We start from the raw sequence: 13,789 nt of genomic DNA on the forward strand, positions 1-13,789 counted from the left end.
AACTATTTCTTGTTCAGGAGGGTGACTGACACGTTCTGTCCCTGGGAGACTCTTGTGAGCTCCTTCTCATCTTCATGGTGAATTCTTACTCTTACTCCTGTCAAATATTTTGGAGCACATCAAAATTGACATACCAGGAAGAAGTGATTGTGATAATGAATTTTAACCAAAATGAAGTGTTCATGAAGAAGTTAAGTGGTAACCTGTGATGTTACAACACTAATAAAATATAATGGAAGGAGATAGCAGAATGCATTGATGTAAAAAAACAAAATTGAAATAGGTTACTTGGAACTAAAGTTGTAAGTGGGCATAGGGACAGAGGAAGGTAGAAAGAAATGGGTAAAGAAAGGGTTGGCTAACCGAAGCTTAGAATATATTCAGAAACCTTGTGAAACATCATTGCTTTACCAGCAAATTACAGCATAGTGTTTTTGCAAATGGAAGGACATTTAAGAGTTCAGAGGACAGGGCTTATTAAATGAAAACCACAGTTCACATAGCTGTGGGAATATTTATCTGTATGATATTACATAAAATTATATAAGAATGTGCAATGTAGAAGAAAACTTGGGAAACATAGTTCACATATATGCCACATTCTTCACTCTCTGGCAAAAGAAGTGCTTGTTTGGGCAGGTTCCTATATCTTGTTATGTTGGGTATCTAATTATATGCAGAGCTTTTGGGGCTGCTGTGACAAAGGTATGCTTCTGTGGCTGGCATTTTAGGACTAAGTGGCCAGCTTCACAGCTCCTGGATTTTGTCTGATGAAGAAATGTTTAAATGCCAATGGAGTTACTGCTGTCATCATTTCAGAGAATTTCCAGCAGCCTACAAAAGCTGTTAGTGTCTAGTGTCTTAGCTAGCAAGAGTCTACACCTTTACTTTGCAAATAAATAATGTGGGACCATTAGCTGAATAAAAGTGAGTGAAAGTGGAGACCTGACAGCCTGACACCTTTCTTCCTATCCCCCCTCCCTTCCCCCCCCCCCCGTGGCTGTGTGATGAAAACATATGAGTGTACACGTATGCACATGCAGAGGCTATTGCCTTCAGACAATAAGCTTGCATTCAGCTTCACTCAGCTGGATGCTTGCCATTTTAGGTAGGTGAAAATTTGGGATATGTCTGTCTCTGGCCAACAGTCCTGGATGACAGGAATGCACAGTCGCATCTGATGTCTTAGGTGAGTATTAGGGATTTTAACTCATATCTTCAGGTTTTCACAACAAGCATATGTACCCACTAAGCTATCTCCTCAGGCTGTCACTGACATTTTTTATTTTAATCTCAATATGATACACTAAGGAGAGCTCAAACAGCAAGCATAGTAGCCAGTTTCCTGATCCTTTCGGTTGGCAACTGATCTGAGAACAATGACAAAATTGCCGTTATTTTAATTTTGTGTGTGTGTGTGTGTATGTGTGTGTGGTAGAGTGTGCCTCATGTTATACTACGTATGTGGAGGCCAGAAATTAAACTTGGGGTTATTCTATTTCTGTCTTGTTTGAGACAGGGTTTCTGGACATGGTGTAGACCAGGCTAACTGGCCCACCAGCTCCTGAGGAGTCTCCTGTGTTTACTTCCCAATTTGCCATGGTGCAGTGGGGTTACATGTTTCTGCCAGTGCGTCTGGCTTTGCATAGGTTCAGAAGATTTGAAGCTATCCCTTATATTTTTATGGCAAACACATTACCCATTGAATCAGCCCCAGTTCTAACTTCTGCCACACTTAAAGACACATGACCTCATTTTGTGTCCACAACATCCTATTGGACCGGGTAGGTGCTTTTGTTTCACTTGATAGATATGGTAACAAGCTCAGGGGTAGGAAGAATAGGGTGCAAAGCAGCTAGTATAGGCAGATCGAGAGTAAAACAAGGTACTGCATAAATATAGCACAGAAAGTTTATTTTTAAAAGTTGGATTTAGCATTCATTAGCCTCCCTCAGATAGCAGAGTTAGGGTTTTAACTATGTCCTCTAACCCCACTCTTACTGTTAGCTATGTTTCTCAAAGCAAATCATCTGTAAATCGGGATTCTGCTTACTTGTATATCACTGTGCTTGTCTCTTTAGAGGCAGTCTCACTCTTTAATCACTATGTGGTCCTGAGGTTACCAGGTAGCCCAGGTTGGCCTGGATATCTCAGTAATCTCCTGCCTTTGCTTCACAGATGCTGGAATGCAGATGTGAGTCACAAAGACCGGCTCTATTTTTACACCATGAAGTGATGGCTAAGGCACTCTATGCATAGAATTTTCATGAGAATAATATGCAAATAGTATATTGCACGAATTAAAGTCGTAGGCAACTTTACATATGTCTATTTTAAGTATCTTAGAAATATTAAATGACACGGTGCAGGTTTTAAAAGTGAGCTAGCTCTATAAAAGCAGGCACTTCTGTGGCTCTCCTGTGCTCCCCTCACCCCATGCTGACCTTTAAAGTTAGGTCTTTGAATAGTCACTTTCCCTTTTGATGTAGCCTTCCCAGTGACTTGAATCATGGCGGTTGCATGGAACCAGCCATGTTAGATCTCGGCCATAGGTCTTACTACTGAGGACTTATGCACTTACAGCCCCTGCCTTCAGAATATTCATAAGCCCTTTCATTTCCATACCAGACTATTAGAGTTAAGGTTTGGTTAAACCGTAAAACTATGTCCTATGGATCAGTCAACACATTCGAAATACTCATAGTTTTTATTTACTGGAATTGGTTTTTCCTTCTTTTTGTCTTACATTTTGGGTGCCCAACACAAGTTCTTAACATTTTACAGGAACCTATAAAAGGCCTTTTGACACAATGCAAATCAGCGAGGTGAGACTTCTGACTGGAGGGGCGCTCTGCCCCAGGCACTGCACTGCAGAGGCTCTGCGGCGATTCTTCTCACATTCCAGGAGCCACAGCCAGCTGGACTCAGTACTGTCAAATTCAGAACTCCCAGTGCCGCCTACTCACAGACCATAGTACTCATGGGACCCACGACACCAGGCCCTAAGGCTCCTGTGCCCCTGGACTCACAGGTCCACTATTCCCAGGACTCAGGACACGTGGGACACAGGATCCTGTGTCTGCTTCCTGCTCTAGTTTTGATCCACATGTGCTTTCAGGGGAAGAACGAATGGAGGATTATTGAGAGGCCATAATGAATAAAGTCCCTCCCTTTCACATTAGTAATTCTGCTTATGTGCTAAACACCCAGCACGCTTGTTTTTATGCCAGTAAACTGTTATAATTATCAATATTAGTTTGATGTAATTCTGCTGGAGTCAAATTCTAACTCCAGAATTTAACTGAGAACAACTGACTATAAATTATTTAAGTGTTCCTATGCTTTCTTTCTAAGTGATAATAGTGTTTGGGGGTTGGAGGCCATTATCCAGAACTCTGGAGTAATTTTTAATAAAAAATGTTTCATATAAATAAAACAAGAAGCATACTTCCAAGCAGTGAATTTGGAAAAAACTTTCCCCTGCACTCAGATGTGTTCAGGCAACACTATCACATTAAGAAAGCAGCAGACAGTACTTAGTCACAAACGCTTACTGTTCAACAAGGGCTGAGTTTTAAGTGTGTGCTAGACATTGTACTAAGTGCATTTTAGTTATTAAGGTATTTATTTTCCAACAAAACTTTACAAGGTAGTTTAATTTTACAGATGAGAAAACAGGCTATGGCAGGTAAATAATTCATTATGAAGTGATACATCCAGTAACGTGGAGAAGATATTTGACTGTAAATGTTTTAGTTGCTGTTCTTGTGTGTGCTTGTGGGTTATGTCTGCATGCAGATGTGAGTGAGAGTGCAAACTGTGTGTGCAGTTCGCTTGTGTAAAGGTCCGGAGTCAGTGTATGTCTTTCTCTATTGCTTACCTCTTTATCTTTAAGAAAAAGTCCTTCATTGGAAGTGGAGCTCATTGGTTATCTAGACCAGCTCTCCAGTGAGTTCAAGAGATTTCAGCCCCCCTGTCCCCTCTGCCCACCCAGCTCTGGGGTGACAAGTGAGGACGACATGCTCTGCTTTTCATATGGACCCTGGGGATCTGAGCTCACGACCTTGTACTGGTGTTCATTCTATCTGCCCATCTGTATCATCACTAAGCATCCTCCCTAGGGTCCTCCTTCTTATTTAGCTTCCTTAGATCTGTGGATTGTAGTGTGGTTACCCTGTGTTATATGGTTAATATCCACTTATAAGGGACTATATACCATTCGTGTCCTTCTGGGTCTGGGTCACCTCATTCAGAATGATGATTTCTAGTTCTATCCAGTTGCCTGTAAATTTCAAGATTTCCTTCTTCTTAATGGCTGAGTAGTATTCCATTGTGTAAATGCTCCATAATTTCATTATCAATTTTTCTGTTGAGGGCCATCTAGGTTGTTTCTAGCTTCTGTGAACATAGTTGAGCAAATGTCTTCGTTGTATGGTGAAGCATCATTCAGGTATATGCCCAGGAGTGGTATAGCTGGGTCTTGAGTTAGAACTATTCCCATTTTTTTGAGAAAGCATTAGATTGATTTCCAAAGTGATTATACAAGTTTGTACTTCCACCACCAATGGAGGAGTGTTCCCCTTTCTCCACATCCTAGTCAGCATGTGCTGTCCCTTGAGTTTTTTATCTTAGCCATTCTGATGGGTGTAAGATGGATTCTCAGTGTTGTTCTGATTTGCGTTTCCCTGATGACTATGGATGTTGAGCATTTTTAAACTGTTTCTCAGCCATTAGATATTATTCTGTTGAGAATTCTCTGTTTAGCTCTTTAGTGTACATAATTATCTTAATGTGGGGTGCATGATGCAGATATAGTGATGCAGTCAATTCTATCTAAAACAGTTTTAAAAATCAATCACATTTTCTTATGCCTTCAGCAAACATAGTCAGCTTCACATATGTTACTGCTGCACACTGCATAAATTCCTCTCTACAGCTAGAGAAATTGGTTCCTCATGTTTTGCTTCTGAGTTTTACAGTTAGGGAGAGCTGCAGGTTTTGTGTGTTCAACTGCATATGTGATTCCAACGTAATGCCAACATGAAACAAAGTGTGAGGAATATTAAGCCTATAACACATTTTTGGATTCAGTAGATTTTTAATAAGATATGAGTGTCACCAAATACTTAAATAATTGAAGTTATTCCAATGACTACAGGATGCTGAAAATAAAAGTGTCATGTGTCTGGGGATGAGACGGTCAGTGGTTAAGAGCACATGCCCTATCTTACTTCCCCACCCCATGCTAGGTAGCTCATAGCTGCTTGTAACCCTAGCTCCGTGAGATCTGACACCCTTTCTGTCTTCCACAAGCACCTGAACACATGCATATACGTACACACATACATACACACACACATACATACATACATACATCCTTACTTACATACTTACATACATATTAAATCTTTAACAAAAAACCACGTATTTGAGTTTAGATAAATATAACACAACTTCTGTGAAAAGTTAGTGACAGGAACTTTTTGCATTTTTGGAGAAAAAACTTAAATGACCATTTGTAGCATGTTCAAGGAATATTCACAAGGAGTTCATAAACGTATAAGTGAAATGGAGAAACTGAACTGCTGATAAGGAAAGCCTATCAGGCTTCTGCATACAAGGACAATTTTTGCATCATATCTCTTAGATTTAAATAAGAATTCTCAAACTCAGGAGAGGTAAAATAAAAGTAAGTATTAAAACATATATGGCACACATTCTTTTGATGTTTGCTAATTACATGATTAGTAAAACATGTATGTTTGTACACTGTTGTAAAAAGTGGGAGTGAGATACATGACACTGTACAGGAAGGTTTTGATGTTCCAAAATCAAAATATAATATTTCCCACTAATCAAATTATTCCATCTTTATGTTTCTGGGCAAACTAATTGAAAATGGGAATCTGGTCCATGTCCTTCAGTGTTCACTGCAGCCCAGAGATGAAAATAATCCAAATGTGCATAATGGGTTACGTAATCAGGGTCTGCTGCTTTATACACTGGTGTTTTATGTAGTCATGAGGAAGATTAAATTGGGAAATACTACAATGGTGGTGGGAACCTCGAAAATTGCATATTTTTACAAAATATTAAAAAAGAGTTTTTCTAAGGACGTATACCATATGACAAATGACATGAAAATAAATAGTGTGCAGTTGTGTCTATGCAAAGTGTCTAGAATAGACAAAATCCCCAGAGAAGAAAACTAGAACGGTGGGACTAGAAGTTGGAGGAGAATGGGGTGGAGTCATAGTTCCTGAGTGGGACAGTGGGAAGCTTGGAACAGGTGGCATCTACACAGCTTGTCAACGCAGCAGAGGCAAATAAACTGTGGAGCTAAAAAGAATAAAATGTCAAGCCTCATATGGTTAATTATAATAAGAATTTAAAAGTTAATTCTGGCTCAGTCAAATGATTTTAATGTATATGATTTTACAGACGGAGATATTAAAAATTTACAGACAAAAGATAATAATTTGAAAAATAGTATTTTCAAATATACATAGCTTATGGAGAATTTAATTTCTGAGCAAGGAGGATTCTTACATTATCAGGGAAAACTGGGGACTATGGACTGTTGACTCTTTCAAAATTTACATCAGGGTTCAGATTAATAATACAGAATCATTAAAACTTTTTTGAAAATGGGATGCTTTATTTCATAATAATACAATAAAATGAAATATCTATGCTACCATTTGTCTGTATTACAATAGTTTATATAAATTTTATTCCCACCATATAAAAGAAAAATTGAGGGCATGATATTGCATTAGAAAATGAAATTTTTGGAAGAAGAGAGAGGTAGAAGCTTAAAGTATCTAATTCATACATTGGCTTCTGCTCTCTTCAGACTCTACTAAAAATGAAACGTAAATGGGTTTATAAGACACAAAATCCTGTGGTGTCGAATGGAGCTGGAGTGGGGGAAAGCTTCCAAACCTTGAGCTGATAAAGTACCAAAAGGAGTAACTGACTTACAGGGATGGAGGCGGTTGCATCTGAAACAGCGTTTGTCTTGTAAAGCTCTGAAGGGCTTGGAAATCGAAAGTGTGTGTTGTATCCTAAACCAAAGTGAATGTGAGGAAGTGAAAAACAAGCCTGCTTCCATCTGAGGCTTAAAAGGCATCTTATAGTCAAGACAAATTAGGTTCATTCTTCATTATAATTAAACCTCAGTCTCTGGAGGATTAAGCTATGCTCCAACTGTAACCCTAACTATAAGTGGATCTGTACTGCCTATTTCAGAAACGGCAATCATGACTTTGTTTCAAAAAGGTGCAAAGGGTCATATGATCACCTGTGACTAGCTTGCTTTGTCCACCTTGCAACCATGTCTTTGTTTCAGGAGGAACTATTTTGTTGTGCCTATGTTCTGCTCAGGTAACCCTGCCTATTTTGTCCACCAAACCACCGTTTGGAAACCCTATACCCCTGAGCCTTGTCTTCCTCACATCCAATGCTGACCTCTTGAGCTACCCCTTGAGGGTTGGAGCCCATGTACATAAAAATAAAAGCTTGCTTTAATTAATTTAACCATGATGATTTGGATTGGTGGTCTTTCTCCTCCCATCTTTGGTTTTAACAGAAGTCTTACAGAGTCAACTGACAACTGGGTTTTCAACCCCAAAATATTAAGGAACAGACTGAGAAGCCTATTACAAACACAGACTCTTCTTATACTAAGAGAAGGCTAGATTAAAGGCAGGAATTAGGAGTCCATATGATAATCAATCTTTCTCCTTAATGTGAACCTGTAATAGCCTTCAAGTTTCCTCCAGTGTGAAAGGAACAGTCCACAGGTTGTTAGCTTTAAGAATGTCTTATCATTATTTGACTGTTATGTGGACTGGATATTTGAGATCTAAACAAACTCAACTTCATATACAATTTACCAATATATATATATATTTTTTTAAAAAGGGCATTTATAAAGCAGAGAAGTATTAGATACCCGAGAAGAAGTTCCAGTGTGTGTGAGGTACAGAACAGTTTTTTTTTTTTGGTTTGTTTTTTTGTTTATTTGGTTGTTGCTTTGCTTTTTGTTTTTGTTTTTTTTGAAAAGTGAAAATTATCTCAGAATTATAAATTTTCTGTCTTTGGGAGCAATGAGGATCTCACCTCTGGTTGATTTCTCATATGGAAATTTTTAATGAAAAAAATGTGAAGAAGAACAAAGTCATTTGTACATTTTCTCTCCAAAGTCTAGGAATCAGTTGTGATTGACATACTATAAAAGAAGGAATAGTCATATCATTTCTATACTCGCAAATGAAAGCCTCATTTGAGGAAAAAAACAAGTTGTCAAAAAAAGTACCATAGCCAATTTAACACACCAGTACTCAGATTCAATTTAATAAAAGCAAAAATAAACTGAGGCATAAAGACAAAGATTAAAATAATATCTTCTGTGCCTTCAGAACCAGAGATTCAAAAGTTTGCCTTCCAGAAAAGAAAGGACCAAAGGCAGAGTCTTAGGTCACAACCTACAGGAAGCAGATGTCAACGGTAGATCATAGCCTACAGGAAGCTTATGTCAACTATAGATCACAGCCTACAGGAAGCTGATGTCAACTATAGATCACAGCCTACAGGAAGCTGATGTCAACTGTAAATCGCAGCCTACAGGAAGCTAATGTCAACTATAGATCACAGCCTACAGGAAGCTGATGTCAACTGTAGATCGCAGCCTACAGGAAGCTGATGTCAACTATAGATCACAGCCTACAGGAAGCTGATGTCAACTGTAGATCGCAGCCTACAGGAAGCTGATGTCAACTATAGATCACAGCCTACAGGAAGCTGATGTCAACTGTAGATCGCAGCCTACAGGAAGCTGATGTCAACTATAGATCGCAGCCTACAGGAAGCTGATGTCAACTATAGATCGCAGCCTACAGGAAGCTGATGTCAACTGTAGATCGCAGCCTACAGGAAGCTGATGTCAACTGTAGATCGCAGCCTACAGGAAGCTGATGTCAACTGTAGATCGCAGCCTACAGGAAGCTGATGTCAACTATAGATCGCAGCCTACAGGAAGCTGATGTCAACTGTAGATCGCAGCCTACAGGAAGCTGATGTCAACTGTAGATCGCAGCCTACAGGAAGCTGATGTCAACTGTAGATCGCAGCCTACAGGAAGCTGATGTCAACTGTAGATCGCAGCCTACAGGAAGCTGATGTCAACTACAGAGCCCTTATGCTGATAGATTTGAATCTCCTTAACCAGGAAAGGATTCCTCCTCTTCTCCCTCAACCAGTGCCTGCGCCAGAAGGCGAGATGGAAGGGGTATTCCAACAGCCTGATATGAGGTAAAGACACGATCCTCTGCAGTTCTGCTCTTTCTTCATGCAGAGAAATGTTGCAGCGTTGGGAACTATAAGAACTCCACTCATCCCTTGGAGTAGTAGATAACTGAAAAATGCCTATTGTCTAAAACTAAGTTATAATTAGCTGTCAGAAGGTGAGAACTTAAAAATAGCCTAAGGGCACACAATATTTTATATTTAAATGTTAACATTTTAAAATAAATTAGATTTGAAAGATACTAGTTCTTTAGAATTAAACTTTGGATAGGAAATAGAATTTTAAAGATAAGAAGTCATATTGATCTCTAAATGTGATCAACATGAGTAATACTTGGGGAAACTATTTAAAATTAATGCAGTAGAGTTTTTATCTTATCAAGACATATTGTAAGCTTTTAAACACTATTCCTTTGGTCACTTTCATCCAGATGAAATGACTATCAAGGGACTATTGCTTGGCACAGATGTGACGAGAACTGATTTTCATTGCAGTTTTATGTGGTTCAGAAGTTCAGTAACTTGGATTTGGGAGAAGGATAAGAAAGAATAAGTGGGGCAGGGGGTGTAGGGTGACAATTATGATAGCAATGCATTCTGTACACCTGAAAATGCCACAATGAATCCTATTGTCATGGATAATTAATATATGCTAAAACATTAAGCAAATTTTGCTAATTAACTCATTTTTCATTTTATTAATAGGAGTTTAGACTGAATACTTTGGCTTTATGACCAAAGTAGAAGAAGTAAAGTATTGAGAAGAAATATGTATAACAGGCGCATATTGTGTATGTGTATATATTATATTTTTGTCTATAACTGCATGTATGTGTGCTTATGAATATAATGACAGTATATGAAGATAATACTGTATGTAAAAGATATGTATGCACTTACAAATATACAGTAAGCATACATATACCTTTCTACTTATTTAGCAATTTATGTACACACATTAAAAATTATTGATTCAATGGGTAGGTTGATGGCTCAGCTGACTGAAGAGTTTACTCTCCAAGTACAAGGGTGTGTGAATTCAAATTCACAGGACACATGTAAATTATGTGACACATGGAGAGCATCTGTAACCTCAGTTCTCTTCCGTGATGATGAGATGCAGAGACAGAGAGTCCCAAGAAGTCTGAGAATCAGCTGTCTTGGCAAACAGAACAGAAATACAGCAAAGCGAATTGTGTTTATCAAAGAGCCATATCTTCTTAAATCAATAAAACTTGCTAAAAGAAAAAGTAATATTTCACAAAGAACCACTCAAAACTGGCTTTTATTTTAATGCATTTTTACTGATTGAGCAGTTGACAGTGGTTGAGCTTTTAATAAGAAAACATAGTGCTATAAAGAAAAATACAACACTGAGTTTATATGTATCACATATTTATTATGAACTGATCTACTATAAATTATAGCATTAGGACTCCCCAAAGAAAGCATAACTATGGCGTGGATTATCGTAATTCATCAAGAGAAGTTTCCAAGTTTTGGAAGTGGAAACATCAACATTTAGAAATAAAAATAAATAACTTGCTGGTATATGGACATGGTAGGTCTCAGTTTTGTAAAAATTCCAAAATCAGAAAAGTCTATATAGATGAACAAAACACAATATGATTGCATGTTTAGCACTTTCTCTTCAATGATCTCCATGAATACCTGAAAAAAAAAACACAAAAGAATGGTAATTAAGATATATTAAACGATCAGGTCTTCATCTGTCCTTTGCATAAAAAGCACAGCCTTACAATATAAGTAGTGTTTTATGCTCATTATGTTGTGGGAGGCAGGGCCAGTGATATGGCTCAGCAGGTAAAAGCACTTCCTGTCAACCACAGGAGCCTGAGTTTGATCCCGGGAACCCATATTATAGAAGGAGAGAGCCAGCTGCTGTACGCTGTTCTCTGACCTCCACGCTCACACCACTGCATGTGTTCCTTTGGCCTACACAAAATTAAAATACAAACAAACATAAAGTCTATAAAATGTAAATTATAACATCAATACCTATATCTATATCATCTGTTGATATCTATATGCAATGCATATACTAACAAATAAGTAATAAAGTAAATGTCATCATTGCCTCTGGCATGATGGAATGAAGTATTTTGTGTATCCACAAACTTTACAGTATATTTTTTTGCTTAATTATCTAAACAGTGTATTGTATTTGTCATAGAAAATAATTGACAGTGCCTAACATAAGACTTGTTATACCATATATCATATAATACATTTAAAATCACATAAGAATATACTACAGAAACATTTTACTGTATTGACTGGATACATGCTGTCTTAGATTGTGTGCACTTGCTTGAACTCTTTCCTCTCTATTTTACTGATTTTCAGAGAGTACATAATATTTCATATTATCTTAGATGAGTTTTCTTAAGTTCCTGAAGTCTTTGCTAATCTTTAGTTAATTAGGTTCTTCTTCCTTCCTATTTATGAAATTTTTATCTCATTTTGTTTTTCTCTCTCTCTTTCTTTCTTTCTTTTTTTCTTTCTTTCTTTCTTTCTTTCTTTCTTTCTTTCTTTCTTTCTTTCTTTCTTTCTAACCTTACTGGTCTTTTATGTATGTATTATGGCTTCCAGTTTAGTGCTCTTAAGGGATATCTGAATGTGTCTCTCTGTCTCTGTCTGTCTCTCTCTCTGTGTGTCTGTCTCTGTCTCTTTCACTTCCTAGGATCTTTCCTTCTCTTTACTTTTTCCTTTTTCAATGCATTTATTTTTATCTTACTGTATCTCATTAGCATCTCTTAGAAGCCTGTTTGTTTTTTAGTGAGAAACAGAAAAATGGTAGATTATGATGGGAGAGAAGGCAGTGAGGGACTGGGAGGTGTAGAGGGAGGGCAAACCATAATCAGGATAAATCATATGAGGAGAACATACTTTTAATAATAAAAGAAGAGAGAGTTGTGCTCTACAGAGTGAGACAGCTCAGCATGTAGATCTCCAGTCTTTTCTTTGACTTTATCCCAAACTCCTTTTTATGTGTCTTCAGAGTTTTGGGGCAGGTGACATCTTCATCTACAGTGCATTAACTAAAGGAGCTTTGGCCATTACACTCTGCCTCAATTACTATGTTTAAAATGAGAAAACAATGGCTCCCACTTGTCATAGTTTTATGAGAACCAAGAACAGTACAAGTCATTTGGAAGTATACTTTGTTCTGAGATATTAGTCTGAAGATTTGATGTTCAGTGTCCACATCCTTGATTCATATTTTAATTCTGCTTAGGGGTTGTACCCATTATCTTTTTGAATATTCTATTTCTTCCTTCTTTCTGAACCCAGTGTCTTCATTTTGACCATATACATTTGAAATCTACTTTTAATGATATAGCTAGATGTTGGGCACTGTCAAGGCCAGCCTGATTTACAAAGTGAGTCCAAGGCAACCAAAACTACACAGACAAACCACATCTCAAAAACAAATATAAAAACAAAAAAGATATAGTTCAATTACTTCCACACATTTCTTTTGTGTTTCAGCTTCCACTAATTTATCTCCTTCCAACTTTGACAGTACGTAGATGATGTTCCACACAATTTAGCTCTCAATTACATGCTGGCGTACAGTCACATTTGTGTCATGTATTATAATCATCTTCTTAAATACATTATTAACTCCTTGAGAGTATTGTATGGAAAGCTATTAAAACTGTCACAAAGCTTAGCTCTACTTTGGGTTCAAAGTAGGGTATGAGTGAAATTTTTGATGATTCATCTCTTATTAAATTTATTGTTCATGTCCTCAAATAAACTGCTTTAGGTAGCTCAATAGATGGATTTAAATATGTTTATATGTCTATCTTATTAAAGAAAACACCAGTCATAGGGGAGGGGAATAAGGGGAAAATGGGAGGGAGGGAAGAATGGGAGGATACAAGGGATGAGATAACCATTGAGATGTAACAAGAATAAATTAATAAAGGAGAAAAAAAAGTAAAAAAAAAGAAAAGAAAACACCACAATTAACATTAAAGGTTTATTTGTTTGTTTGTTTTTCAAGAAGCTTTTGAAAGATAGGGAAGGCTTGAGGGTTGCACTAAGGACCTCCTTCAATTTACTTAAGTCTTTGCAGAAGCTGTGGTCTGAATTTCAGAATACCCAGTGTCTTACACCTCTAGTCGTACACACCTCCCTGTGAGCACTGGTCAGATGGACTGGATCAGGATTTATCTGCAGGTTTGTGAGGGCCCTTTCTCATCAGCGTCACTTACCGACATCATGGTGGCTTGACTTGAGCTTCACCAATACATGGATATTTCTGTTGTCTGGTTAATTCCATTCATCTAGGCTCTGCAGTAATTGGAGTCTGGGAGTGAGTACGGTAGGTTCAGCAAAAACTTGCCGGACTCTATTGATTTTAGATGATGATATTGCATATGCAATAAAGCAAAACAAAACTGAATTCAGAGTTTCTCAGTCTAAATATAAAAAAGCATACTAATGTTTA

The 13,789-nt window shown here is 37.6% G+C and overlaps 1 pseudogene across 1 annotated transcript in view; it reads left to right on the top strand.

Moving 5' to 3' along the window:
* Positions 1–13,789, top strand: part of LOC311598535 (next to BRCA1 gene 1 protein-like) — a 56,833-nt pseudogene that overhangs the window by 33,733 nt on the left and 9,311 nt on the right. The window contains exon 2 of the transcript XR_014783626.1: positions 10,015–10,089. The product of XR_014783626.1 is annotated as a next to BRCA1 gene 1 protein-like (transcript). The remainder of the gene's footprint in view (positions 1–10,014; positions 10,090–13,789) is intronic.

Source organism: Acomys minous, assembly GCF_964271855.1.
Source record: "Acomys minous genome assembly, chromosome: 5".
Taxonomy (NCBI): domain Eukaryota; kingdom Metazoa; phylum Chordata; class Mammalia; order Rodentia; family Muridae; genus Acomys; species Acomys minous.